We start from the raw sequence: 8,681 nt of genomic DNA on the forward strand, positions 1-8,681 counted from the left end.
TCACAGTTCATAAATTTGAACCCCACATCAGACCCTCTATCTCCCTTTGTCTCTGCCCCTCCCTCCCACCAAATAAACATTTTTTTAAAAAGGGGGTGGTGCCTGGGTGGCTCAGTCAGTTAAGCTTCTGACTCTTGGTTTTGGCTCAGTTCATGATCTTGTAGTTTCATGAGTTCAAGCCCTGCTTGGTATTCTCTCTCTCTCCCTCTCTCTGTGCCACTCCCCTACTCTCTTTTTCTCTCAAGATTAATAAACTTAAAAAAAATACTTAGAATCCTCTGTGTGGTTTGCATAGAAGGAGCCAAGTCTTCAGCATCTGCCCCAGTGTCTAGATTGAACACAAGTATCTCCTCCATGGGCACCTGGGTGGCTCAGTCAGTTAAACATCCAACTCTTGATCTTGGCTCAGGTTACAATCTAATGGTTCTTAAGTTTGAGCCCTGTGTCAGGCTCTGCTGTGACAACATGGAACCTTCTTGGGATTCTCTCTCTCTGCCCCTACCTCATGTGTGTGTTCTGTCTCTCTCTCTCTCAAAATAAATAAATAAACTTAAAAAGAAGAAAAAGAAGTGGCACCTCTGTATCAAGGGCTAGTCTGGATCCTGAACAGGGACAAACTCTGACAGCTCCAGCTCTCAGCTATACACCAGGATTCTGAAAAACTGCAGCCAAAAGGGTGCACACTGGGTTTATGAGTCCCAGCTCTTCCCTCCTTGTCATATTCAAGATGAGCTACGAGGCGGGCAAGGGAATCCATTCCCAAGAATCATACTTTCCACCAGAGCCCTCCCTTCTTAGACTTTGACACTGGGTGTGTGTGTACGTGTGCATATGTGTACATACACTTGAGCCTAATTTTGTCTTCATGTTCTCTGCTTTCTTTGTATCCTAAAATCTAGGCCATTGACTCTTAGACTTTGGGATTTCACAGAATACTAAATAAAAGACATGTTTTTTAAATCATAAAGCTGTCAGGGGCGCCTGGGTGGCTGGCTTTGGCTCAGGTCATGACCTCGTAGTTCGCGAATTTGAGCCCCGCGTCAGGCTCTGTGCTGACAGCTCAGAGCCTGGAGCCTGCTTTGGATTCTGTGTCTCCCTCTCTCTCTCTTTCCCTCCCTGACTTGCACTCTGTTGCTCTCTCTCAAAAATAAATAAACATTAAAAAAATTAAAGAATAAAATATTTAAATGTAAAGCTGCTATACTTTGTTTTGCATTAGAGAGAAATTTACAACACACAATCCATGGTTCTATAATCTTCTCCTCCTATCATCTGCAGTAAGGCTTAATGAAGTCTTCACCATTATTCTGGAAGGCCTCTTTGATCTGCAAATGTGTTCTGTAGCTTTAATATTCAGTGAATCATCACAATTCAAAAGGTCAGCAAATAGTTTGTTTAATTCCCAAACAACATCCTTGAATGTTCCAGTCAGAGTCCAGCCAGTACTGTCAGTTGAATGTTCTCTCAGTAAACTTAGACATATTTCACCTGCCTTGGTGATGCTGGGGTGTCAGATCCTGGTCAAACATTCATGCTAGGAGGTATCATGTCGTGCACAGGAGGGACTGTAGTTTCAAACTGGAAATGTCCACCCTGGGAGTTACCCTCTTAAGGGGTTAGAGTTTGCTGAAAGCAATGCAGCTTGTTTGGATCAGGAAAATGCACTTGACACATACAAGGTAAATTGCTTCAAGTTTTGTAACCTCCTTAAAAGCAGCTTATCTCTCACAGAAACCCTGAGTGGAATCAGACTGACATCTGGACCCTTGGGAACTGTCAGCCCACTTGGAATGGTGACCAGTGTTAGCATTACTATAGCCTTCACCCTGAGGACCCAGGGACACGTGAGGTAGGCTCTGTGACCAACACCGTGCAGGACCTGGCAAGACATGCAGCGTCTCACAGTGGCATCAAGGCCTTGTAGACTCTTCATCAGCCTTCCTCTCCCTCTCACAGTCTGGCTTATACAGTTTGGTAAATGAGCAAATGATGTGTAAGTAATATAACACAGGTAAAAGGGGCATCACTGAACTTGAAAATTTGTACTTAGCTTTAATTCACATGGAGATTATTTCATTTGCCTCAATACAATGATCACTTCGTACTCCAAGTTTATTGTACAAAATTAGAGCAAGCCAGTCCCCCAGTGTACAGTTCCTTTCTAAGTTTAAGAAAGGCGACTCTAGGGGCACCTGGGTGGCTTAGTCGGTTAAGCGTCCGACTTTCGCTTAGGTCATGATCTCGCGGTTCGTGGGTTCGAGCCCCGCGTCGGGCTCTGTGCTGACTGCCAGCTCAGAGCCTGGAGCCTGTTTCAGTCTGTGACTCCCTCTCTCTCTGACCCTCCCCTGCTCATGCTGTCTCTCTCTCTCCTAGAAATAAATAATAAAAAAAAAAAAAAAAATAAAAAAAAAAAAAAAGGATTGTCCAGGGGTGCCTGGGTGGCTCAGTCAGTTGAGCATCCAACTCTTGATTTCAGCTCAGGTCATGATCCCAGGGTGGTGGGATGGAGCCCCACATCTGGTTCTGCGCTGGGCATGGAGCCTGCTTAAGATTCTCTCTCTACCTTTCCTTCTGTCCCTCCACACTCATGCTCTCTTTCTCTCAAATTAAAAAAAAAAAAATGGGGCGCCTGGGTGGTGCAGTCGGTTAAGCATCTGACTTCAGCTCAGGTCATGATCTCACGGTTTGTGAGTTTGAGCCCCACATTCATTGGGCTCTGTGCTGACATCTTGGAGCCTGGAGCCTGCTTTGGATTCTGTGTCTCCCTCTCTCTCTGTCCCTCCCTTGCTCAAGCTCTCCCTCACTCTCTCTCTCAAAAACAAATAAAACATAAAAATATTAATCATTCAAATGACATTCCCCACAATACTGAAGTCAAAGTAACTTCCCAAATTCCAAAAGCGAAATCTGATGCCAGGTGTGTCCAATAACTCATACCCCACTGTAGAGGCAGAATTTAAATGTAATTCGATCTTGTTGCCAACTGGAAAATATTTTCAAAATGTTTCCAGAAAAGGCCAGCAGTTAAAAGTTATTTAATTTACCACTAATTAGTCAACTGACAGTCAATGTGTGAGATTTAACCGTATCTATTACAGCAGTGGTTCTCAAACTTTATTCTGCATCAGAATCACCAAGAGAGACCATTAAACCACAAAATAATGGGGCCCTATCCTCAGAGATTTTAATTTATAGGTCTAGGATGGGGTATGAGAATCTGCATTTCTAACGAGTTCCCAGTTGATGCTGAGACTGTGGGGGAACCCCTCACTGACTGTATGAGAGAGATGTGGAAATACTGGCTATTAGACTAACTATAAAATAGACATAAAATGGTGAGGCAGTGGCGGCGGCGGTGGTGAGAGGATGAACAACAAGTTCGATGCATTGAAAGACGATGACAGTGGGGACCACGATCAGAATGAAGAAAACAGCACACAGAAAGATGGTGAGAAGGAAAAAACGGAACGAGACAAGGGTCAGGGCAGCAGTAAGAGGAAGGCTGTCATCCCTGGGCCAGCAGAGCACCCACTGCAGTACAAATATACCTTCTGGTACTCCAGAAGGACCCCCGGCCGCCCCACTAGCTCGCAAAGCTGTGAACAGAACATCAAACAGATTGGCACCTTTGCCTCCGTGGAGCAGTTCTGGAGGTTTTACAGCCACATGGTACATCCCGGAGACCAGACGGGCCACAGTGACTTCCATCTCTTCAAAGAAGGAATTAAACCTATGTGGGAGGATGATGAAAATAAAAATGGTGGCAAGTGGATTATTCGGCTGCAGAAGGGCTAGGCATCCCGTTGCTGGCAGAACCTGATCCTGGCCATGCTGGGGGAACAGTTCACGGTTGGGGAGGAGATCTGTGGGGCTGTGGTCTCTGTCCGGTTTCAGGAGGACATTATTTCAATATGGAATAAGACTGCCAGTGACCAAGCAACCACAGCCTGAATCCGGGATACGCTTCGGCGAGTGCTTAACCTACCTCCCAACACCATTATGGAGTACAAAACCCACACCGACAGCATCAAAATGCCAGGCAGGCTGGGCCCCCAAAGGCTCCTTTTTCAAAACCCCTGGAAGCCGCGGTTGAATGTGCCATGACCCTCCCCCTCTCTGGATGACACCATCATTGAAGCTGGCATCATCGGAGTCTTGTTCTGTTGGCGTGCTACCTGGAGGATACTTCTGTCCTGGACAAGAGGAATTGGAAGAGCATTTTCTGTTTTAAGAACAGGCTGACACGCAGCTACAACAACAGCTGAGATCACTTAATAAATGGTGCTAAACTAAAAAAAAAAAAAAAAAAAAAAAAAAAAAAACGTAAATACTGTTTTATCCAGGGACAAAAGGGGCCCAAAATTTAGCTCTGGCCTGGAAAACAAACCAAGGTTACCTATAGAGTTTTTCTTTGGGGCTAGTCTTGTCAAGGCTGCTGGGGGGTGGGGGTGGAGTCCAACAGACGTGGAGAGGATGCACATGTCATATTTACCTAGGTGAAACTAGTTACTGGAAACACCCATTTAGGAGTGTGGCAGGCAGCACAGGCGCTGAAATCTCACCTCAATCTAGCATCTGCACCCTGACTTCTCTGCAACTCCCTCCCCCATTAAAAATATGAAAAAGGAATTGTCTTCATGCTGATCTAATTTCTCAAGGCCTAAAGTGTGAACTAGGTCATTTGGCAATGAAACTTACAAAGCCTTTACAAGTAATTTGCCATCAACAGGGTGTAAAGCACATTCATATCCATTATTATTTTTGATCCTCAACCAATCCTATGTAGTGGACCTCACTACCTCTTTATACCAGTGAGGGAATTGACTCACACAGAAGATAAATGACTGGCGCAACATTACAGCTAACACAGAGCTGTGCCAGTGCTCAAATCCAGGCTTTTAAAAAAAGTTTTTTAAGGTTTATTTATTTCTGAGAGAGAGACAGACAGAGTGCAAGCAGGAGAGGGGCAAAGAGACAGGGAGACACAGAATCTGATACAGGCTCCAGGCTTCGAGCTGTCAGCACAGAGCCCGACGCGGGGCTCAAACCCACAAACCACGAGATCGTGACCTGAGCCGAAATCGGATACTTAACCGACTGAACCACTCAGGTGTCCTCCAAATTCAGGCTTTTAGGGGTGCCTGGGAGGCTCAGTCTGTAAAGTGTCCGACTCTGGCTCAGGTCATGATCTCATGGTTCGTGGGTTCGAGCCCCATGTCGGGCTCTGTGCTGACAGCTCAGAGCCTGGAGCCTGCTTCAGATTCTGTGTCTCCCTGTCTCTCTGACCCTCCCCTGCTCAAGCTCTCTCTCTCTCTCTCTCTCTCTCTCTCTTTCTCTCTCAAAAATAAATAAAACATTAAAGAAATTTTTTTTTTAATCCAGGCTTTTAAAGACCAACTACTAAAAGTTTAAACAGTCCAGAGATGTGAATTTCTGGAAATATTGAAGCAAAGAGAGAAGTGTGTTGTCCTTGTTAATGCTGTTTCTCAAACATATTAGAAATAATCAGTAATGTTTAAATACATGCGATATTGAGGATATATATATATATATATATATATCACCTGTTCTTTACCCATTTATCTATCAATGAACACTTAATGCTGTAATAAACATAGAGGTGCATATATCTTTTCAAATTAGTGTTTTCATATTCTTAGGGTAAATACCCAAGAGTGGATTTATTTACTGGACCATATGGTAATTCTATTTTTAATTTTTTGAGGAACCTCCACAACGTTTACAAGAGAGGCTGCACCAGTTTGCATTCCCACCAACAGTGCACGAGGGTTCCTTTCCCTTCACATCCTTGCCGACACTTGTTGTCTCTTGTGTTTTTGAAGTTAGCCATTCTTACAGGTGTGAGGCAATATCTCATTGTGGTTTTGATTGGATTTCCCTGATGATGAGTGATGTTGAGCATATTTTCACATGTCTGTTGGCCATCTGTATGTTCTCTTAGGAGGAATGTCTGTTCATATCTTTTGCCTATTTTTAATTGGATTATTTGAGGGGTTTTGGTGTTGACTTGTGTAGGTTCTTTATATATTTTGGATATTGACCTTTTATTGCATATGCTATTTGCAAATATCTTCTCCCATTTAGTAGCTTGTCTTTTACTTTCATTGATTGTTTGCTGTGCAGAAGTTTTCTATTTTCATGAAGTCCCAGTAGTTTGTTTTTATTTCCTTTGCCTCGGAAGACCTATCTCGAAAAATGTTGCTACAGCTAATGTTAAAAAAGTTACTCCTTGTGTTCTCTTCCAGGATTTTTATAATTTCAGGTCTTACATTTAGGTCCTTAATCCATTTTGAGTTTATTTTTAGGTATGATATAAGAAAGTTGTCCAGTTTCATTCTTTTGCATGTAGCTGTCCAATTTTCCAATACCATTTGTTGATGAGACGGTCTTTTTCCCATTACATATTCTTGCCTCTTTTATCAAAGATTAACTGACCATATAATTGTGGGGTTATTTCTGGGGTTATTTCTGGGGAGTTTTGAGAATTCTTTATATATTCTGGACACAAGTCCTTTATCAGATATTTGATTTAAAAGTATTTCCTCCTTGGGGTGCCTCACTGGCTTAGTCAGTAGAACATGCAACTCTTGATCTCAGGGTTGTGAGTCCAAGTCCCATGCTGGGTGTAGAGCTTACTTGTAAAAAGTAAAAAGTTAAATTAAATTAAAAAAGGATTTCCTCCTAATTTGTGACTCATGTTTTCATTCCCTTAACTGCCTCTTACTATGAGCAGAGATTTTACACTTTGATGAAGTCCACATTTATCAAGTTGTTCTTTTATAGCTGTACTTTTGGTCTCATATCTAAGAAATCTTTGCCTAACTCCAAGGTCACAAATCTTTCTCCTGTTTTCTTCTAGAAGTTTAATAGCTATAGGTTTTACATTCTGATCTACAATACATTTGGAGTTAACTTTTATATAGGATATGAAATATGATTTCAAGTTTTTTTTCATGAAGATATTCAAAGTTGTCCTAGCAACATTTGTTGAAAAGACAATTCTTTTCTCCAATGAATTGTTTTTGCACCTTTGTCAAAAATCTATTGTCCATATATATGAAAGTCTGGACTCTCTATTCTATTCTATTCATTGATTTGTCTGTCTTTAAGCCACAACATCTTTGTTACTATACCTTTATAATGATTCTTGAAATCAGATACTGTTACTAGAATCATATTCTATAAAATTTGGTAAAATATATGATAGGCAATAAAAAGAAAGAGAGTAAACTCATTTTCCCATATTCTGCACACTTAGGGAATTTATTTTTAAGAAAATAGTTTGAAAGAAAAAAACTTTATCTTAAAACATTTTATAACAATTTTTCCCCGGCTGGAAAAAAAAATGGGGTTATATTAAAGGTAATAAAAATGTAAACTAGTCTTCCCCCATTCTGCATATTTCCATGGGTTACTTACAGAAAGCAATTTGACAAGGAGAGAGCTTTCATTATTTAAAAATATTTTATGACAAATTTTCCCACAACAAAAATGTGGAAATGTCTTCCATATTGAACACTAGAGAAATTATTGTCAATTATATCATCTCTCCAGGATGGAATTACACAGTTTTTAAAGAGAAGCTTCATGAAGGGAAAACAACTTAAGAAATACCAAGTCGATACATGTGTATATTTGATGAACGGGCATCAAGTAGAAATAGAACACAAATTGGTTTGTCCATAAACTGATCACAATTCCAAGAACTATCCACAGGGAGGAGGGAAAGTTATGGCTTTAAAAGCTGGAGGCAGAAATCCTCAGAAAGTGAACTAGCTTTGCTTTGGCCACACCCTTTCTAGATCCTCATAGTCGTAGCCACCTAGAGCTTAGAGCTGGCCCGGGTTCGGTTGAGGTGAGTAATGCAGCATTGCTCTTCCGATAAAGAAAGCCGAAGTTTTTCCTTTGTAGGGCAAGTGAAGGGGGAAGAGAGAGTGATGGGCAAAACTGATGGAGATGAACAGTGAGGTCAGAGAGAGAAAGGTGGGAAAAGGGGGAGGAAAGGGAGGCTGAAGACTTCCAGAGAAGAAATGGCCCATGCCAGGGTTCTGAACAGGAACAACCATGAGGCAGAAGTGCAGGAGAAACTAGAAGAGACAGAGAATTAAAAAAAAAAAAAAAGTGCCCAGAAAACTGATAAATTTGGGATTTCCACAATGCTGACTTTTGTGTTATACAAATAAAAAGTAAAATTGCTGTTATATTAGAGGGATGGAACATGACTGAAGAAAGTTTTCAAATACGATTTTGTACCTAGTTATTAATCTATTCCTTTTGATTAGAACAGCTTTATAGACATTTTCAGCATAGAGTGTATCTCTGCACACAATTATTTTTTCATGAATGTCTTGGCCTCTCTCTGATTTCTCAGACTTTGCTTCTTCCATACCGATTCCTGAATGATTTAATCTAATTCCCTTTAGTACGTCCCCCCAAATCAATGAATGAAAGGCATAGCAACATAAAAAATAAATCTAATTATATACCCCAAACTTAATGACAAAGTTGGTATTTTAACTCAGTAGAGAAAGCACGATTACCATGACTCTTCATCTGAAAGAAAACAAACTATACTCCTTACTTCATGCATGCTCTGTACAGAAATGATTCCTAATATAACAAAGATGCAAAAGTTGTTTGTTTTTTTTAATCTGGTAGAA

The 8,681-nt window shown here is 41.2% G+C and overlaps 2 pseudogenes; one reads left to right on the forward strand and one right to left on the reverse strand.

The window, feature by feature from the left end:
- Positions 1 to 1,268: 1,268 nt before the first annotated feature.
- Positions 1,269 to 1,933, reverse strand: LOC120230569 (annotated as a pseudogene).
- A 1,412-nt stretch (positions 1,934 to 3,345) lies between these two features.
- LOC120230593 lies at positions 3,346 to 4,122 on the forward strand (annotated as a pseudogene).
- The last annotated feature ends 4,559 nt before the right edge of the window (positions 4,123 to 8,681 follow it).

The sequence above is a fragment of the Hyaena hyaena genome, unplaced genomic scaffold, assembly GCF_003009895.1.
Source record: "Hyaena hyaena isolate Hyena2069 unplaced genomic scaffold, ASM300989v1 scaffold_44, whole genome shotgun sequence".
Taxonomy (NCBI): Eukaryota; Metazoa; Chordata; class Mammalia; order Carnivora; family Hyaenidae; genus Hyaena; species Hyaena hyaena.